Source organism: Leptopilina heterotoma, unplaced genomic scaffold (genome assembly GCF_015476425.1).
Source record: "Leptopilina heterotoma isolate Lh14 unplaced genomic scaffold, ASM1547642v1 Lhet_45, whole genome shotgun sequence".
NCBI lineage: Eukaryota > Metazoa > Arthropoda > Insecta > Hymenoptera > Figitidae > Leptopilina > Leptopilina heterotoma.
In genome coordinates this window covers 492,023-508,168 of record NW_025111086.1, presented here as the reverse complement: position 1 = coordinate 508,168, position 16,146 = coordinate 492,023, and the positions used below count along the sequence as shown (strand labels likewise).

At 21.4% G+C, this 16,146-nt stretch overlaps 1 protein-coding gene across 2 annotated transcripts in view; it reads left to right on the top strand.

The window, feature by feature from the left end:
- Window positions 1-1,787: 1,787 nt before the first annotated feature.
- LOC122507089 overlaps window positions 1,788-16,146 on the top strand; it is a 38,800-nt gene continuing 24,441 nt past the window's right edge. For both annotated transcript variants that reach the window (XM_043619605.1, XM_043619606.1), the window contains exon 1: window positions 1,788-2,223. The gene's annotated coding sequence lies outside the window, so the exon portion shown is untranslated. The remainder of the gene's footprint in view (window positions 2,224-16,146) is intronic.

Below are 16,146 nucleotides of genomic sequence, written 5' to 3'. Positions count from 1 at the left end.
AAAGATTTTATTTAGCAAAAAATTATTATTATTTAGTAAAAAATGTTTTTGTTTGTAAAGCAAATTTTAATTTTGTAAAAAAATATTTTATTTAGTAATAAGATGTAATTAATAATAAAAAATTTTTTTTTAACAAAACAAAAATTTCTTTTCTTAATAAAAAGTTAGTATTTAGTAAAAAAAAAACGTTTCTTTTAGTAAAACAAATTTGAATTTAGTAAAAAAAATATTTTATTCAGTAAGAAACTGTTATTATTTAGTAAAAAAAATTGTACTTCGTAAAAATAAAGTTTTTTTTTTAAAACGAAGAATTCATTTAGTTGAAAGTTATTATTATTTAATAAACAATATTTTTATTAGCAAAAAATTATTACTGAGTAAAAAGTGTTACTTCCAGCAAAACAAATTTCAATTAACAATAAAAGACTTTATTTAGTAGGAAATTATTATTATTTAGTAAAAAATACAATTTTTAGCAAAAAAATGATTTTTTTCAACAATATAATTATTATTATTTAGTAAAAAAGTGTTTTTATTAGTAAAACAAATTTTAATATAGCAAAAAAATATTTAAATTTAGGAAAAAAATATTTTTTTTATGAAAAAAAAGAATTTATTTAGTTAAAAATACTTTTTTTTTTGCAAAGAAATAGTTTTTTAACCAAAAAAATGTTATTTTTAAGTAAAAAGTGTAACTTTTAGTAAAAAAAAATTGAATTTAGCAAAAAAAAGACCTTATTTAGTAAGAAATTGTTACTATTTAATAAAAAATACTATTTTTTGCAAATAAATATTTTATTTATTGATAAAATGTGTGTATTTAGCAAAAAGTGTTTCTTTTACTAAAACAAATTTGAAATTAGTAACAAATACTTTTTTTTGCAAAAAAATAGTTTTTTTGTTAAGAAAAATATTATTTTTAAGTAAAAATTTTTTTTTTTAGTAAAAAAATTGAATTTAGCGAAAAAAAGTCTTTATTTAGTAAGAAATTGTTACTATTTAGTAAAAAAAAATACTATTTTTAGCAAATAAATATTTTATTTATTGATAAAATATTAGTATTTGGCAAAAAGTGTTTTTTTACTAAGACAAATTTGAAATTAGTAATAAAATATATTATTGAGTAAGAAATAGCTTTTTCTTAGTATAAAATTATTTTATTTAGTAAAAGTTATTTTTATTTATTAAAAATAATTTCTATTTACTTAAATAAAAATTGGCATTTTGTAAAAAAAAATTTTGTTTAATTAAAAAAGAAGGTTTTCATTAAAAAAAATTTTTTTTATTTCTTTAAACAAAAATTTTGTTTGATTTATTCATTGCAATCATTCATTTATAAAGAACAAATTTTTATTTACTAAAACGAAATTTTTACTTTTTAAACCGAAAATGTTTATTTTGTAAAAAAAAGTAGTTTTTATTTAGTTCCTGTATTGTAAAAAAAAAAAAAAAAAAAAAAAAAAAAAAAAAAAAAAAAAAAAAGCGTAATGAAAAATTCATATTTACCAATAAAAAAAAGAGAAAAACAATCAATCGTAGAAAATGGAGACAAATTTCCATCTATTGCAAATTTATGAATTCAAATATCAAAAAACCGGAAGTATATAAAAAAAATCATTTCCAAAATAACTCAATAAACTAAATTATTAAAAGAATATTCTCTTTATTATTTGTTTAAAAAAAAAACAGTTAAAAAAAACTAAAAAAAAATTTTTTCTATTTATCAATAAAAAAAATAGAAGAAAAAAGATCTTTATAAAAATAGTTCCCCCCCAAAAGAAAATAGAGAAAAAAAAAAAAGATTCTATATTCTTTATAGAGAGAAAAGATGAGATTACGGCCCTGGATGGTGTGAAGGTACCTTTAGCAGGAGAAAAGTGGGCGGTTTTGGGGGGTGGTTTATATCGACCAGGACACGGACCTCGCAAAAGCTTCTTCCTCCTCTCTCTCTCAGTATTCACAAGACCAGCACCCCTATAAAAAGATACGCTCTCGATCTCGTTATTCGCGTCTCTTTTCCATTGAAAAATCTCGCTCAGTATACCTATAACTTATAAATATCATCCACAAAATTATATTCAATGTACCAATTGAAAGACAAATATTACATTTTGTGAGTGAAAAAAAGAACGAAGGCAAAAAAGGGAAGTTTGCTGTTTGTTTTTATTTCTTTTTTTGGAAGGAAAAATTCATTATAAAACACGTCCGATAGCATCCGTTAATGTAAGTAAATAGATTTTCTTTCGTTGATGTAAATACGCAGAAAAAATGTAAACAATTTCCAAATACAAATAATTTTAATATATTTCACTAAATAGTGTAATTTTGTTATTTTACGTTTGTTTACAAATTTAGCAAATTTTTAGAGTAGTTTTCCTTTTGGTACGAAAGAGAGTGCGAATAATTTTTTTAGATGTAAATTCAAGTCATCGAGAGACGCCATAGAAATTGCTATACCTATATTAATAAAATTTACTAGTTCTAAAGCAAAAAAATAACAAATACTCACTTTTTTGCTATTAATTTAGTAAATTTTACTACTAATTTAGTAGAAATTAGAAATTACTCTTTTTTTTTTAAGTTAAAAATACTAATGTTTGGTGGAAAATTTTCTTTTTTTAGTAAAAACTACTAATTTTTAGTAGAAGAAACTAATTTTTATTAAAATTATTATTTTTATTAAAACCAAAATTCTTATTTAGAAAGTTACTACTTTTTAGTACAATACTACAAATTTTTATTAGGAAGCTGCTAATAGAAGAAATTATGATTTATTTGTAAAATTTTTTAATTTAAAAACAAAACCAAAAATAAACGAATATTCACTATTTTATTTATAATTTAGTAAATTTTACTAATAAATTAATATAAATTACTATTTTCCAGGAAAATTTAAAAATTCAAAGGCCAAAAGTTAGTCACTAATTGAAATTAGTAAATATTTTAAATTATAGGTACTAATTCAAATTTAGAGAGAATAAGAATGTTTTTACAATTTTATTTATTAATTTACATTTTTTTCCTACTAAAATTTTGAATTACAAAATTACTAATAAAAAATTTTATTTTAATCTAAATTTATTCGTTTTCTAGTAATAAGTATGAGTTTCATTACCGTTTGAACTATTAAATTTTTTTAGAAAATAATAATTCTTGTCAAAAACTAGGTACTAATTTTTTGTAAATACTATTAATTTTTAGCATAAATTATTTTTATAAAAAATTTTTAAAAAATAAAAAGAAATTTAATGAAATTATTTTTGATAAAAATTACTAATTTTTGGTAGATATTAATTAAGTTTCAGTAGAAAATACTAATTTTTTAGTGGAAAATATTGTATTTTAGTAGAAAATAATACATTTTTTAAAAACTACTTATTTTTAGTATAGAAATTACTAATAAAAAGTAGAAAATACAAGTTAGTAGTTGAAAAAACCTTAATTTTAGTAAAAAAACAAATAATTTTGAGTAGAAAATTACTACTTTTTTGTACAAAACCACAAATTTTTAGTAGAGAATATTGTGTTTTAGTAGAAAATAATAAATTTTTTTTAAAAACTACTCATTTTTAGTAGAAAATACTATTTTTAAGTAGGAAATATTGTGTTTTAGTAGAAAATACTAATTAGTAGTAGAAAAAACTATTTTTAAGTAGGAAATATTGTGTTTTAGTAGAAAATACTAATTAGTAGTAGAAAAAACTAATTTTTAATAAAAAAAAAAATAATTTTGAGTAGGAAGCTACTAATCTTTAGTAAACTTATTGTATTTTAGTAGAAAATATTAATTTTTAGTAGAAGAAATTTTTTTTTACTAACAAACAACTATTTTTTAGTAGAAAAATACTAATATTTACTAAACAACTACAAATTTTTATTAGAGTATATTGTGTTTTAGTAGAAAATATTCTGTTTTAGTAAAAAACACTAATTTTTAGTAGAAAATATTCTGTTTTAGTAGAAAATACTAATTTTTAGTAGAAAATATTCTGTTTTAGTAGAAAATACTAATTTTTTAGTAGAAAATATTCTGTTTTAGCAGAAAATACTAATTTTTAGTAGAAAATATTCTGTTTTAGCAGAAAATACTAATTTTTAGTAGAAAATATTCTGTTTTAGCAGAAAATACTAATTTTTAGTAGAAAATATTCTGTTTTAGTAGAAAATACTAATTTTTAGTAGAAAATATTCTGTTTTAGCAGAAAATACTAATTTTTAGTAGAAAATATTCTGTTTTAGCAGAAAATACTAATTTTTAGTAGAAAATATTCTGTTTTAGCAGAAAATATCTACTAATTTTTAGTATTTTCTAATATGTTTAATACTAAAATTTTTAATAACTAATGTTTTGTAAAAAAAACTACTAATTTTGAGAAGAGAGCTACTAATTTTTTTCAGAATACATACTGCAAATTTTATAGTGGAAAATTACTAATTTTATAGTAAAATCCCAAATAATAAAAAAGAAACTACAAATATTTATTAATTGAAATAGAAATCTTTTACTATTTTTATCACTGTGGTTAAATTATAAAATTATTAAATCAATTAATATATAAAATAATAAATAAAATTGAATTATTATCTACTACTAATTCTAATATTTTATAATTTTACTAGTATAATTATTACATTACTATATAATTATTATAAATTTATAATAAATAATAATATATAAAATAATATCAAAAATTTAATTATTATCTACTATACTAATTTTACTATTCTAATTATTATTATCTACAATTAATTTTAACGAAATATGATAACCATTTATGATAAAAATTTATTGACTTTCAATTAATATGCACAATTAATAACACAGTTAAATTACTAATAAATTTCTGCTAATTCTATTATTTTTCTTTTTTTTTCTACTATTTGACATTTCATCAGCAAATAAGAAATTATTTTTGCAAAATGACATTTGCGAAATAATTGAATTATTAAGTAGCGGGTAATAATAATAATAATCAAAGAAAATAATAAAAAAAAAACAAATTTGAAAACTAAATTTTTAAATTAAAACTGTAAAAATTCCGCAAAATTTAAAAAATTATATTAAAAAGAAATGAAAAAATTAATAAAAATAATAAAAAATATTAATAATTAATAATAATGTGAAAATAACGATTTATTTGTGAATCGAATTGAGTGTAATGAATCCGCGATCCTTGAATTTCCCCCCACCCCTTTCCCCTATTTTCTTTGATGTATTTTCTTCAACTGAGTCAACGAACGAATGACCCAGTTGAGTAGAAATGTGTATTAACCTGCGTTTTACGGGTTTATATGGGATTTCACAAACATCATTGCGGTCTTTATCGATTATGTTGTTTTCGCTCTGAGATATATGCTACTGGCAAAAAAAAATAATAATTTTCGCAATTTTAAATTATAATAAATATAAAATATTTTTAATTAAATTATTTAATTCCACAAATATAATATAGTGGAAAACAGAAAAAAATAATAATAACAAATTATTATTATTAAAATAATTTAATTATTATTATAATAATAACAAATTATTTTATGTTAATTATTTATGAATTAAAATAAAAAAAATTTTTATTCTCAATTATTGTAAAATAGTAATTTAAATTATTTGTTAATTAATAAAAAAAAACAATAATTGGTAAATTATTAGAGAAAATTGTAATTTAATCATTAATAATAAATTATTATAAAAATTGTTTTAAAATTTTTGAATTAAATTTTAATTAAAATTTGATCATTAGTTAATTAACACAAAAATGATAATTTAATTCCTTAATTATTATTAAACAAAATAATTTAATTATTATTTCCTTATTAGAAAAAATATAATTTATTCACTAAATTAATTAATCAGTAATTTAATCAGTAACTAATTATTAAAAAAATGATAATTTATTTTCTAACTAAAATTTTATTAGAAAACAATTTAATTATTATTTAGTCAGTAGAAAAAATAGTTTAGTTACTATTTAAATGGTTCAAAGCCGAATGAAATGAACAATATGCTAATTAACAAACTTTTATTATTAATTTACTTATTAAAAAAAAATTGATTGTTAAAAAAATAATTGTAACTTTTACTGAAATATTATTAAATGTAATATTTTTATTATTATAACAATATAATAATTATAATTGAATGATTTTTTCCTCACATAAATAATTATAATTATTTAATTATCAAAAAAAATAATATTATTTAATTATTAAAATAATAATGTAACTTTCTAATTATTACAAATATAATTTATTGTCTAATTAAAAAACAATAATTATTTTATGATTAAACAAAAATTCAATTTTTCTCAACAATTTTATTTAGTAGAAAAAAAAACAAAAGGAAAGCAAAATAGAAAAAGAAAATCGGGGGCAAAAGTTAAAATTGTCAGAAAAAACTTTTTTTCTTACTGAAAATATTTTTCCTGTTTTTCTTATGTGAAGAGTTTAAAAATGGAAAGTAGGTAAAAATATAATGAGTGTGAAAATTGTTTTGTGAATGTGTGTGAAGTGTGCGATGTGGAAGGGTCAACTTGAGGGGAATCTGCAAATGGTTGCGCCGGCCACTGACCTCGTTGCACTGCTGTTACCGAATCCGTTTTGCAGATATAGTTTTGGCCCTGGAATCCGGCCAGGCGAAGTAGAAATGAATTTAGTGCATTAATGCACAGTGTCAATGCACGACAATTCACATAACATATATATATGTTTATAATATGGATGGCCAGTGACCGACTGCTAAATCCGTATATATTATTTATCATTAAATTACTCCCCACGCTAAATTTAATTTCTAATCAATATTAATCACTTCTATAAACGACTATTTTTATTTATTTATTTTTTTACTTTTTTTTTATTTACAGTAACGGTTTTTTTATTTTACTATTTTTATTTATTCTTTTTATTTATTTCTATGTACAGTATTTTTTTTATTTTACTTTATTTTTTTATATAGTATTTTTTTATTTTACTTTAATTTTTTCTACAGAATTTTTTATTTTACTTTATTTTTTTCTATAGTATTTTTTTATTTTACTTTATTTTTTTCTACAGAATTTTTTTAATTTACTTTATTTATTCTTATCTACAGTATTTTTTTTCTATTTTTTTTACAGTATTTTTTCTTTTTATTTATTTTCTTATTTACAGTAACGGTTTTTTTTATTTTACTTTATTTATTCTTATCTACAGTATTTTTTATTTTATTTATTTTTATCAACAGTATTTTTTTTACATTTTTATCTACAGTTATTTTATTTTATTTATTTATATACTCGTTCAATTGACTTCATTTTATAATGACAATTTTTTCTAATTATGTTTCTTACAATTATTTATATAATTATCACTATAAAATTATTTATTTATTTAGTATCATTACTAATATTTACAGAATTTGTTTATAATAATCACAAAGTAGAAAATAATAGAGCGTAAATTTTTAAATTATTAATAATTTATTAAAAAGTGAAAAAAAATTTTCAATTTTCACAGAGAAAATATTTTTATCTTCAATTTCCTACATATTCTTTTTTGTAATTGATATTATTTTTATATATAAAAATTGCCTTACATTATTTAATTTAATTAATTAATAACTATCAAGGAATATATCGCTATAGTAATTAATAAAATTAAAAATAGAATTATCGTAAAATATTTCTATTAATATTACAAAAAGATTTTAATGAAATCGAAATCTTTTTTTAAAAATAATAATTAAAGAAATAAAAAATCTCCCTCTTAAATTTCATTTGCATAAAAAACGTCTGAATAAATTTTTTTATGGAAAAACTTGAAAAAAAGAAAGAGAGAGAGAGAGAGAGAAATGTGAATTTTTTTTAAACTGTATATAATTTGTATAATTTACGCGTACCGAGAAAAGTTCAAAACTATTATTATAACAATATTACCGTGTAAGATGGCGGGGGTGGTGAATATGCGAAAATGGTTTCCACCCCTACAGTTTGGTTTCTCCCAACGCTGAGGGTGAACCACCTACGATCCCTGACATACGTTATAAAAACAGAAAAAAGCAACGAGAAGAGTCAAACGCCCACACACAAGACGAACTGGCAAATAATCTTTTTTTTCCCTACAGGATAAGGGCGGTGAAAAAAAATATATCACTCAAATTTCATTTTGTCCTTACTTACGTCAAAAAAATGTTTCATTATTTACGAATGAAAAAATACGGGATATATTTCAATTATTATAAATTAAAAATATTCTACTATTGAGAAAAATAGTCGAATATTGCCAACTTCTGTCTGACTATAGGATAGGTTTTTACTATAAAGTAAATACAAATTTTTTTTTTTTAAACCTCCGTTTGAATTTAATTATATAGTAAAAATTATTAAATTATTTATTATGTTTAGTACTTTACAATAAATGCAATTTTTTTTAAAAACTTTAGTCTGACAAAAATTGTTCTTTTACTACTCATTTACTAGAAGAAATTAATTTTTTTCAAACTATTGTCTGACTAAAATTATCTTTACTACTAACAAACTATTGTCTGACTAAAATTATCTTTACTACTAACAAACTACTGTCTGATTAAAATTATATTTTACTACTAACAAGAAAAGGTAAATTTGTTTAAAATTTCTGTCTGACTAAACTTGTTGTTTACTACTTAAAACCGTAAATTGTTTAGAAATTTCTTAATAGGATTTTTCTTTACTACTAGAAAGAAAATATAAATTTTTTTTATAAAATTCAGTCTGACTCAAAAGTGACTTTCAATACCTAAAAATGCTTTCTTATTCTAACAGAAAAAAATTATCTATAATACTAGAAAAAGGAAAAATTTGTAAAAAACCCTGTCTGACATAAAAATGTCTTCTACTAGTGATAGCAACTAGTAGTAAATTTCTTAAAAACTTCTGCCTGATTAAAATTATTCTTCTCCTACTGAAAAGAAAGATAGAATTGTTTAAAAATTCTGTCTGACTATAATAGGTCTTTACTACTTTAAAATAAATACAAATTTTTTAAAAACATTCAGTCTGACTAAAATCATCTTCTACTACTGAAAAAAAATATCAAATTGTTTAAAATTTGTCTAAATGAAATTGATGTTTACTACTTAAAATAGTGAATTGTTTAGAAATTTTGTCTGTTTATAATTAGTCCGAATTTGTTTTTTAAAAACTTCAGTCTGACTAACATTGACATTTACTACTGAAAAGAAGAAGTAAATTTGTAGAAAATCCTGCTAAGCTTAAATTGACTTTAACTACTGGAAGTAATTAGAAAATTCTTTAAAAATTCCAGCCTGACTGAAAACTGACTTTTACTACTTGAAAAAAAATCAAAATTCTCAAAACCTTTACCACTCGATAATCACAAAAATCAACTTATTAAAATTCCAGTCTGAGATAAAACTGACTTTTACTACTAAATAAAAATAGTAAATTGCTTTAAAAACATCAGCCGAATTAAAATTGTCGTTTGCTACTTATTTGTATCAAAAAAACTGATAATTTAAACTTCGGTCTGACTAAATGTACCTTTTACTACTGAAAATAAAAATAAAAATTGTTTAAAACTTCTGTCTGACTAAAAATGTTTTTTCCACTGAACGCCAAAGTTAAATGCAAAAAAGTTGTTGTCTGGCAGTAATTGAGGAATTTTAAAACATTAGTCTCACCAAAAATGTCTTCTTCTACTTAATCATAAATCACCAATTAATCGAACGATTCTGTCTGACTAAAAAAAATTTTACTACTTTTTACTTTTCTAATTTTTTATTCCACTGGAGTGTTACAGAAATATTTTGTTTGCTTTTTCTATAACAAATTTCGTTTGACTAATCTAAATTATGCAAATTTTTCTCCTTTTTATTTATAAAAAAAATATGAGAAAATTGTTAATTGTTAAAAAATTATAATTTAGAAATAGGAAATATTTTATGCATAATTTTAATTTCTCAATAACAATATTGTTCAGAAATTGATTCTTTTCTTTTGGAAAAGAAACATTACATATTCTATTCTATTTGTCAATTACAAATTTTAATTGAAAATAAAATTTAAACTTTTTAAATTTTTAGAAAATAAGGGAAAAAATTTTACTCAAAAAAATGTTCTGTCGCATTATTTTATTTTTACGAATTTCTTTAATTGTAAAATTATTCGAAAACATCAATAATTTTTTTTTAAATAAATATTTAATCAATATTATTTTTTCCATAGGAATTAAGAATTTCAAAAATTTCAAATTCAAATCTTTTTAAATTCAATAACTTATAAGAATGTTTTTTAATAAATTAAAGATGACTGAGTGATAAAATCATTGTTTTATAATTATTTGAATATTATTATTGTTACAGTAACTTTTTCGAAAATTATTTTCATAATTTCAAATCAATTATTATTTTCTACAATTTTTAATTATTTTTTATGAAAATAATTGAATTCCTTAAAAAAATTCTTATTATTTATAAAAATAATTGAATAATTGCGGAGGAATTTATAAAAAATTTGTAAATAATTGAATTCCTGAGACATTTATTTATGAAAATAATTAACCCCTTCACTGTTTGGAAAAATATTCATTTTAGTGCCCCAAAATGTCCATCAAAATCTTTTATATTGTTATATTACTTAAAAATAATAAACAATTATTTATTTATTACTTTTTCTAGTATCATTGATACCTATAGTATGTGAATAATGATATAAAAGAATTTATTTTATAATTTAAATAACAAATTTCTATTTTTTGCTAAAACTTTCACGACCCAACGTTGGGTCGCAAACAGGCAACGGGTTAAATGTTTGCATACTATTTTTGGGAATTTGAAATTGATTTGAAAGTAATTGAACTTTGGGGATTTTGGGAATTTTGTTATTTATAAAGATAATTAGGATTTTGACGAGAATTTTTTTTTTTACATTTGAAAGATATAATTGAATTTTACGAGAAGAATTTTATCACTCTTGAAAATAATTGAATTTCTGCAATTATTTGTAATTTTTCCAAAATTGGATTTTTTTAGTGTTTTCAACAAAAATTTGAAATTACCAATTTTTAAATTCTATTATTTTTAAAATTCTTATCTTTTAAAATTTGTTATTCTCAAAAGTTAGCCGCGCACTTTAGCTAATAATAATAATAAAATACTAATAACAATAATATTAATAAAATACTAATGACAATAGTAGAATAATAATAAGAAGCTGTAATAATAACAATTCAATTATAATAATAATTCAATTATAATAATAATTATGACAGTTATTTTACATAAATATCAATAATATTACTCATAATAATTATAATAATAACATTATTAATAATAATGTTAATTAATAAATGTTTTCCTGTCGAATTAGAATTAGAAAATGGTTTTTAATTATATTTTATAACTTGGGGTCAAATGGTTGAAATTATAGTATCTAAATAACCCTGGAATGTTGGCTTTCTCTAAATTGATGTGCGAGAATTTCGCCGAGCTGATTTTTTTTCCTTCTTTTTTGCCATATGTCTCGTCACGAACTCTTGGCAAGATTCCAAGTGCGAGGAAATGAAGGTGGGCTGCACATCGGGGTGCCTACTAACCCTCTCTCTTCTCTCTCTCTCACTCACTCACTCTCTTTCTCTCTCTCTCTTGAAGCAAAAGCACCGATCCAGGCCACTGACCCACTTTATTCCTTTTGTACCCCCCTCCTACTCTTTCTTCATTCACCTTCACCCTCTCTCCTTATATACCACATCGCGTCTCTCCTTTTCACGATGGATATATACAAAAAAAACTATCTATGTGGCATTTTCTTCAGAGTCATTAAAAAACAAGTGATTCCACTTGATGGAAAATCAAAGGAAGGGAAAGTGCAGATTAACAAGTGTATAATATATGTATATACATACGAAATTAACTTTTGATATTAGAAGAATTTTTATTTTTTGTTTAAACATCATTTTTAATATTCTTTCTTTATAAATGTGTGGGATGACTTGGATTATTTTTTAATCTTTCGAGTTTTCTCAATTTTTAAGATTAATTTTTTTTTAATATTCTACAATGTAAATTTAATAATGTGAAAATTTAATCAGTAGTATGAAGGTTATAGCTTTGACAAGTAGAAAAATTAATTATTCGTTTGATTTCAGTGGTAGAAACCCGGTTTTAGTCAGACAATATTTTTGCTTTATTTCTGTAAATTTATTTATTATTTATTTCTTTATTTCTGTATATATTAGACTGTAAATTTATTGTAAACATTAAATCAGTAGTAAAGGCCGTTATTGACAGACAGAAAATTTAATTATTTCTTCGTTTGATTACAGTAGTAGAAAATATTTTAGACTGACAGATTTTTTTATTTTTTATAGCTAATAATTAAGTAGTAAAAATTTCAGTAGTAAAAAAATTATCTAATTATTTCCAGTGGTAAAAGTCAATTTCAGGCAAGCAGTAGTTTTTATTAATTTACTTCTTATTTTCAGTAGTAAACGTCAATTTTGGTCAGACTGGATATTTTTTGCAATTTTGTATTCACTCTTCAGTAGTAACGGTCAATTGTATTCGTGTCAAAATTTCTAAACAATTCATTGTTTTTCTAAGTAGTAAAAACTAATTTTATTCAGACAGAAACTTTAAAAATTGTTGCCTTTTTTATAAAAAAATTTCTAGTAGTAAAGGTCAAATATAGTCAGGTTGAATTTTCAAACAATTTTCTATTTCTCTTAGTAAAGAAAAATTTACGTATGCACTAGTTACCAGTTGTTAATAGTAGTTTTCAACAATTTACTACCTTTTTCAGTAGTAAAAGAAAGTTTTAAGTCAGACTAGATTTTTTAAAAAATTTTCTCGTTTTTCCTGTACAGTAAAGTTACTAAATTTGTATAAGTTTAATTCTGGAAAGAAAAATTTCTTTCTGTCAGAACTTTAAATCAATTTTTTTTCAAATCGTAAAAGTTAATTTTTAGTCAAACTATAAAGTTCCAAAAAAAATTGTTTTTATTTTTCAGTAGTAATGTAAATTTTAATTAGACTCACGTTTTGAAAAACATTTTTTCTACTTTCTTCTAGTAGTAAAGTCAGACAGAATATTTTTGAATTTTTTTAATTTGTTAATGTAAATTTACTGTGAAAATTAAATCAGTAGTAAAGACCGTTATTGACAGACAGGATATTTAACTAATTATACGTTCAATTTCAGTAGTAAAAAATATTTTAATCAGACAGATTTTTTGATATTTTATAAAAAATAATTAAGTAGTAAAAATTTCAGTAGTAAAGTATATTTTAGTCAGACAGAATATTTTTAATATTTTTTCTACTTTATAATTAAGTAGAAAAAAACGTTTATAGTGAAACTAATCTTTTAATAAAACGTTCCTTACTGCTAGACAATAAATTTTTTAAATTTGCCGTTGGCGTTAAGTAGAAAAAACATTTTTAGTGAGACAGAATTTTTCAAACATTCTGTAGTTTACAATTAAGTAGAGAAGGCCGTTTATAGTGAGACTAATATTTGAAAAATCGTCAATTACCAATACAGAAAAAATTTTATAATTATCCGTTCAGTTTCAGTAGCAAAAAGTTTTTCATTCAGACGGAATTGAGCTCCTAATTTGTAGTTTATATCTAAGTAGTAAAAAAGTGTTTGAAGAAAATCAGTTTTTTGTAAAAAAAATAAGTAGTAAAAGAACAATTTTAATCCCACAGATTTTTTTAGCAATTTACTACTTTCTTTCAGTTGTAAAAGTCAATTGTATCTCAGACTGGAGTTTTAACAAACTTTGGTGCTTTTTCAGTAGTAAAAGTCAATTTTTTCCTGTCAGAATTTTGAAACTAATTTTTTTTTAAGTAGTAAAAGTCAGTTTTCAGTCAGACTGGAATTTTGAAAGAATTTTATAATTACTTCCAGTAGTTAAAGTCAATTTAAGCTTTGCAGGATTTTCCACAAATTTACTTCTTCTTTTCAGTAGTAAATGTCAATGTTAGTCAGACTGAAGTTTTTAAAAAACAAATTCGGACTAATTATAAGCAGACAAAATTTCTAAACAATTCACTATTTTAAGTAGTAAACATCAATTTCATTTAGACAAATTTTAAACAATTTGATATTTTTTTCAGTAGTAGAAGATGATTTTAGTCAGACTGAATTTTTTTTAAAAATTTGTATTTATTTTAAAGTAGTAAAGACCTATTATAGTCAGACAGATTTTTTAAACAATTCTATCTTTCTTTTCAGTAGGAGAAGAATAATTTTAATCAGGCAGAAGTTTTTAAGAAATTTACTACTAGTTGCTATCACTAGTAGAAGACATTTTTATGTCAGACAGGGATTTTTACAAATTTTTCCTTTTTCTAGTATTATAGATAATTTTTTTCTGTTAAAATTAGAAAGCATTTTTAGGTATTGACAGTCACTTTTGAATCAGACTGAATTTTATAAAAAAAATTTATATTTTCTTTCTAGTAGTAAAGAAAAATCCTATTAAGAAATTTCTAAACAATTTACGGTTTTAAGTAGTAAACAACAAGTTTAGTCAGACAGAAGTTTTAAACAAATTTACCTTTTCTTGTTAGTAGTAAAATATAATTTTAATCAGACAGTAGTTTGTTAGTAGTAAATATAATTTTAGTCAGACAGTAGTTTGTTAGTAGTAAAGATAATTTTAGTCAGACATTAGGTTGTTAGTAGTAAAGATAATTTTCTTCAGACATTACTCGAATTTTGGAAAAATTTTGTAATTATTTTCAGTGGTGAAAGTCAATTTTAGTGAAGCAGTAGTTTTTACTAAGTTACTTTTTCTTTTCAGTAGTAAATGTCAATTTGGGTCAGACTGCATTTATTTTTGAAAGTTTTAGTCAGACTAAAGTTCCAAAATAAAAAATTGTTTTTATTTTTCAGTAGTAATGTGAAATTTGATTAGAGTGACGTTTTTGAAAAATATTTTGTACTTTTTTCTAGTAGTAAAGACTAACTATGTTAAAACTTTGTAAACAATTCTCGTTTTCTTTCAAAGTTTTTATTTAACTTTTTTCAGTAGTAAAACTAATTAGTAGTAAGTCTCAATTTTGGTCAGACTAAAGCTTTTTAAGAAAAATTATATTTTCTTTTTAGTAGTAAAAAAAAATCGTAGTAAGAAATTTTTAAACATTTTACGATTTTAAGTAGTAAACAACAAGTTTAGTTAGACAGAAGTTTTAAACAAATTTACCTTTTCTTGTCAGTAGTAAAATATAATTTTAATCCGACAGTAGTTTTTCAGTAGTAGAAGATAATTTTAGTCAGACAGTAGTTTGTCAGTAGTAGAAGATAATTTTAGTCAGACAGTAGTTTTCGAAAATCATTTTCTTATTGTAAATAAGTAGTAAAAGGACAATTTTAATCAGACATTTAAGTTTTTAATCAATTTACTACCTATTTTCAGTAGTAAAAGACAGTTTTAAGTCAGACTGTCACATTTTTAAAAAATTTTGTCATTTTTCCAGCAGTTTGGTAAATTAAGTAGCAAAAACCAATTTTAGTTAGACATAAGTTTTAAACTTTGTCTTTCTTTTCAGTAGTAAAAGTAAAATTTCAGTCAGACAAACATTTAGTCATTTACAAACAATAAAATATTTCTTTTCGAGTATTAAGTAGTACGGATAATTATATTTCTTCAATTTTTCTTTTTTGTTCATTTTTACTTTTTTTTTCTTTTGTTTTTCGTTATAAAAAGTAATTTGACAAAAATATAGAAAAAGAGGACAAATTAAAGAGAGAAACAGACACATTTTGAAGTTAATTTGACGACAAACGAAATATTCTCCTCCTTGTAACCTTGAGTAATATACAAAATGATGTTAATTACATTCAAAGAGAATGTTGTGATGAGACTGAGAAATAAATGAATATTTAAAGCTGAAATTAGGATTGTGTGATCTATTATTGCTCTCTTGGAGTGAGGCTTAATGAGGTCAAGGTTCAACCCTCTTGCTTCGTTATCCGATATACAACCAACGTTGAGCAAAATAGAAAAGTCAATTAATAGATTTTCTTCTTTTTTTTCACAGGAAAATAACATTTTTTTTTCTTTTGCAACAAAAGAAAAATTAGTATGTCAAATGTTAAATTAAATAATATCTATTTTTAAATCAAACAGAAAAAATTGCAATTTTTTAAATTTGGACTTAAA